The 6000-nt window shown below is 36.7% G+C and overlaps 1 pseudogene; it reads left to right on the forward strand.

Annotated features, from left to right (window-relative positions):
- The first annotated feature begins 1092 nt into the window (after positions 1-1092).
- Positions 1093-5759, forward strand: LOC150035145 (UDP-rhamnose/UDP-galactose transporter 3-like; annotated as a pseudogene).
- The last annotated feature ends 241 nt before the right edge of the window (positions 5760-6000 follow it).

Raw genomic sequence — 6000 nt, forward strand, 5'->3', positions numbered from 1 at the left:
ATCTTGTAGAGTCTGTAGGAGAGATTGAGCTAAACGATAGACTAAATGATCGCATAGCTTTTGCTAGATGATCGCATAGCTTTATCTAAACGATTGGGCATCGACCTATACGATAGGTCTCTGCCATCTCTCACTTGCCTAGTCGTGTACATGATCATTATTTCTTCCATTCGTCTGCTTCATACCAAGTCCGAACAGAGCCCACCCTTTGGATTCTCATATCGAGAATACTAAGGTAGCCTTGTTGGTGGTGTCAGACTCAGCCTGACATCGTCGAGGTTTTCTGGAGGCCGTTCGTAGTGCGGAAGAGTTTGTGACAGAAGAGATCGTTTAGGACGAGTGTGAAGTATTCGTGCGGTGTTGCGGTCGTGTAGATCGAGCACTCGTGGTGGCTGTTGTTCGATTAGAGTCGTGCATCAGAGCGTGGAAACGTTGCTGCATTTTTTCGTATAGAGTTTGATCTTTGTTCTTTTGAGTTTATTCATGCTATAATTTCTGCATTGTAATTGCATACCATTTGTATTCAAGTCGACTGTAAATATATATTCATTCATGATTGTAATTTGGAATAGTCTTGTTCCGTTGCTCATGGAAATCTCGATTTTCGATTTCCTTGAATTGGTATCAGAGCCAAGTTCTCTGATATTCCAAATTACAGATATGAATTGAATGCACTTTTCAGTCGGGGTGGGTTTCTGCATTTGTGGTTAATCGTTTTCTGCATTTGTGGATGAATTGTTGAACATTTCGGGTTTCAATTGCCTTTTTCGTTAAAGCTTTCAATTTCACAAAGTGTTAATTATAAGGGTCCCTGTGTTTTTGGGTGAAATTAACTTTGCAATCGAGTCTGTAATTCGAAAAGTTCGAGTTCGTCGAGTCGTTCATGATGAAGCTTTGGTGCATGGCGATGCAGTTGTCAACGAAGAAGAAGACCAAATATTGGTCGGATCGTGTAGCCTCAGGTATACGATCGTAGGGATTTTACTAAACGATCATTTAGATATTTTTTTTAGACGATCGTGTAGTATTTTTTAATTGATCGTTTAGTTAATGCTAAGCGATGGGATAAATTGTTTACCATATCGCATAGCGATGGGTTCCACGATTGCGAAGGTGCTGGAAGTAGATGATTGTAATGGGAGCATGTGATGCTCGTCGTTTAGTAGAAGGCACGCGCTAGACGATCGCGTAGTTAGCAAACTTCATTGCTTAGTTACTACCTACGCAATTGCACGTATGCGATACGGAGATGCTAGCTAAGAAATCGCTTAGGCAATGGTGCTTCGTGGCATCGTAGTCGCTTAGACGATCGCGGAAGGTGGGCCTTGTGCGGAGCGCGCTAAGCGATCGTGTACTTCAGACTTCATCGCTTAGTAAAGGTACACGATCGTGTAGTAATAACAAAACGATCGTTTGGATCTTTCTAGACGATCGTATAGTAAAAGTTAAACGATCATTTAACTTTGGAGCGCTCGTAAGCGATAGAGCAAAGGGTTTGTTTTATCGTGTAGACGATCGTGGGGTGCTTAGTACACAATGGATGGTTGGAGAAGCGATGCTTTTCCAAGCGGTTCAAGACCTGGTTTGCCTGTTCACTACAAGAAATTTGGGCTTTAATGTCGGTTGGAAAAAGTAAAAACATATGTATAATGTCGGTTTTTTTTTTAAAAAAAAGAAAAAATGGATCTTTAATGTCGGTTTTAAATCGACATTGTAGCCTGGCTACAATGGCTACAATGTCGGTTTAAAATTGACATTAAAGGTCTCAATTTATTTTTTTCTTACTTTATTAAAAAATATATCTTTCATTTTAACCAAACCTTCTTTCTCCTTTCACTTTCTCTTCTCCTTGGCCGTTCGAATCCCTACACTTTTTGTTGTTCCGATCGTTATCGTCATCGACGTTGTTAGGGTCTCTGTCGTCGTTGGTGGTTGGTTTTTGTCATCCGATCATTGTTATGGGTGTTGTCGTGGGTCTCTATCGTCTTTAACAACGTTATCTAGTCGTTGTCGTGGTCTCTATCACCGACATTGGTTAGATCTGTAGATTTGGGTCACCGATGTTGGTGGATCGTCATTGGCATAGTGGAGTTCGCCGTTCGTCGATTCCATCAGTGGTGGAGTTCTTTCTTCTCCTTGGATCTATAGATTCCAGTGGGTCAGCTCGCTATTCGTCCAGCTTGTTCTGGTCGTGGAGGTGGGCCGCCAACATTCAATCTACTTGTGGGTCTTCCGATCTGGTTTTTCTTCTGTTGTAACTTGGCTTTTCGTTAGGTTGCTATCATTCATTTTAAGAATTACATTGCTAAGAACTGGTCCCTCGTTGACCCAAGTAATAGATATGTTTGTTGAATTGTTATTGGAATCATTGGCTAGTTTTGGTGGCTTAATTGTTCTTGTTGAAATGATGTAGATGTACAACAGAAGATTTCTGAGAGTGAAAAAGATGCAGTCCGGAAGAACATTCTTCCATTCTTGTCACAGGTTCCATCTTTGTTGAGGTAAGTGTCTGTTGTCTATTTATATATGATGTAAAATAGCGGTTGAAGACTGCCTTTTTGAATATTTTGGGTATAATAGGAGTTTGGGAACTCATTGTTCTATGAAAAATCTTTTTAAATTGGGTAACTTCCAAAAATAATTGACTATGACATGTGTGGATCTAAATTCTTTCTGTTGCTTCAACATTGTGCATATGCAAGGTACAACTTGGGGAGTGCTTAAAGTCTATCATTCATGCTGATTATCCGGAGCAATGGTCGTGTCTTCTTGATTGAGTGAAAGAAAATTTACAAGCTCCAAACGTTTACGGGGCTTTATTTGTGTTGCGAATTCTTGCTAGAAAATATGAGTGAGTATATTATGTTTTTTAGTTGTGGGCTTTTCCGATCCGGTCGTCTACTTGTCTGAGCTACTCATGGGTCTTTCGATCCGGTTTTTCTTCTGTGTAGTTTAAATTTTCTTTAGTTGTGAAGCAGTAGCAATGTGAATAAGTTGAAATTTAAACAGTCAATAGGTTCATTACAGATAGAGAAATCTATCTTTCCATGTTCCTATGCTCTGTTGCTATCTTTAAAGTCATTCTTCTTTCTTTCAGGATAATTTCTCTTAAAGTGGCCTTCTTTATGACAATGATAGCACTTAATCACCGATTTTTGCCTATGAAATCTCTGCCCTTTATAAACTTTTCTTTTTGAAATGATTGTTCTTCCCCTTTGAAAATAAGGTCTCACCATTTCCAGAACTTTTAGATTCTGTCTTGAATTCCAGCTACTTACATTTGATGGCTACACTTATTACATCAGTGGAGATATTATCCCTTCCATACTTAAGTGCCATTTTTACATCTTTATAAGTATTTGGTAATTAATTAAGAAGAATGGTTGCTTCACTTTCTTTGCTTAGTTTCTCCTCTGTTTGATTTATTTCTGATGTTAGTCTTCTACAGTCATCTAGATTCTCATCCATTGTTTTGCAATATTCATCTTGAATGAGAACAACCTTTCCCTCAAGAAAATTTTATTTGACACATCCCTTTTCTCATTTAAAGATTCTAATTTATTCAAAACTTCATATGTTGTGCATTCATCAATTACTTGCCTTAGTATGTTGCCAGTTACATTCAATAACATAGTTCGTCTATAGGCTACTTCTTCAATATTCTGTTTCTCTACTTGAGTTAGGGTTGTAGGCAATGTCTTAGGATCTTCTAATCCTTTTAAGGTCTTTTGATATGTCAATATCATTTCTTCTTTGACCACAAATTAAAATCATTATTTTCAGTGAACTTTTCAATTGTGTACTTCTCTACTGCCATTGATAAGTTCTTTTCCAAGTTTTGATACCAAATTGTAAAGAGAAAACAACTACCATGTCTCACTGTAAAAGGTAATACAACAATTGAATATGATTGTCTTTCTTTTTTACTTTTCTGATCAACATGCAAATTCTCTCTAAAATTCTCTGATCTTTCTATTCACTCACAACAAATCAATGGAGACAAAATTTGAGTAAAGAACTAGATGAAGATTAAGGAAAGTAGAAGAGAAACACCTGATTTATAGTGGTTCGGCTTATTTATTCCTACATTCACTCTAGAGAACAACCATTGACATCTTTATTCAAGATCAAAATCAAGAAGTAGACATTACAAAGCACAATCAGGTTCAATTCTTCACAAAGACTTCTTCTCCCTCTTACAGCCCTAATTACAAAGCTCAAATCTTTTGCATTGATTTAAACAGTCAATAGGTTCATTACAGAAGAAGTACTCAATAGGTTCCTTTGAATTACTAAGCAAAACAGCTCCCATACAAGCACTTTTCCTTCTAATAGTTGGTCCGTTCATTGACTATTGCCTTACTAGCAAATCTCTACTGAAATACAACTACACTTTTGGTGCATTCGTAAGTTGTTATTCCGATATCTCTCTTTTTCGAATCTTGTATTTGTTTCGCTTTTACTTTTGAAGTTCAATCTATCCTTAATGAATGTTGCAGTGTTTCATATTACTGTCATGCTCCCTAACTGTCTTCTGCAACATCGGTCAATATCTGTGCATCGGGCGCTTCTCGATCGTATCATTCCAGGTTTTAGGCCATATGAAGACGGTATGCGTTCTGATGTTGGGGTGGCTGCTCTTTGATTCAGAGATGACATTGAAGAACATATCAGGGATGGTTCTTGTTGGGATGGTGGTGTATAGCTGGGCAGTTGAAATTGAGAAAAAAGCATCATTTTAATATTTGATTTAAATTATTTGATCATTCGATAAGCATCACTATAAGAATTTTTCCTTGAATGTACCATTTATGTACATTCCCAATAAACACGGTTAGTTGAATATGAATTCTGATAACATTTTCACTTTCAATCCTTTGTCTTAAACCTTTTTTTGTTTATGTGTTTTTTAGGTGTTTGGAATGGGTGGGGAGGAGATGGATTTCTTGCAACAACAAGGGATTCAGGTGAAAATTGTTCCTGGTAAGTACATTTTTAAATGCTTGCAGTTTTAAGCACAGTTTCTAAGTGTTTTCAAGTGACTCTAATGATATGAAAATTCATGTTTGAGAAGTTATAGTGTGCTTATTTCTCTTTGGATCATATTGGATTAGAATGTAACACCCGTTTATGACTCATGGGTACTATTTATTTGTAGTTTAAATTTGATTCAAGGTGTTTGAGTTTGTGGGTTGCCCTATGGTAGTTATTGGGTTATCCATACACTATGGTAGTTTTTATGACAATTTTTGAGATTTGAAGTACATTGTGAGCTAAATTTGCTTATTGATGTATGTGTTCTTGAATATTCATTTTTTGAGAATTTTGATAGTACATTGTGAGTTTGGTTTTGTTGTGGTAGCATTGTTATGCTGCCGTAAATTTTCCATTGTCTTCATATCTCATATCTAGGTAACACTATGGTTTTTTTGTGGTTTCTACCCTATTTATAGGGTCTCTAGGTTGTATTTGAGGTATTATTCAATAAATATTAGATTCAAGAAAACTCCAAGATTGGTCCTACATTAGTTCGGATTAAAAACAAAAACCCAATATTTAGTTTTGATAGTTGAGTTTGCCAGCAGCCAATTACAATATTAATTATTAAGCTTCTGGACTTGTTCTCCTAGGGTGAGCTTGTGCGCGCTTTAGGAGGTGCTATAGCATCAACTTCTCTTCTTGGAGTTCCTCTAGGACATAATTCATCATTTCTTCAAGGTCCAGCATTTGCACCTCCTCGGATCAGGGAGGCCATCTGACGTGGGAGCACAAATCCAACTACAGAAGAAGGTATTCTATTCTGTTACCTTTAGGAAGTTTCATAAAATTAACTTGTTATATGTTTAACGTGGAATAGCATTAAAGTTGGTTTATTCTTAATATAGAATAACAATAGTAGCATTATCCTCTGTTGTTACTTGAAATCTTATCACCTTTTCTATTTTTCAAGATGGTAAATCATAATTTGTTTCATAGCCTTGTATTCAAGATTTCAAAATT

This window comes from Benincasa hispida, chromosome 7, assembly GCF_027475165.1.
Source record: "Benincasa hispida cultivar pf3 chromosome 7, pf3_genome.v1.1, whole genome shotgun sequence".
In the NCBI taxonomy this organism is placed as follows: domain Eukaryota; kingdom Viridiplantae; phylum Streptophyta; class Magnoliopsida; order Cucurbitales; family Cucurbitaceae; genus Benincasa; species Benincasa hispida.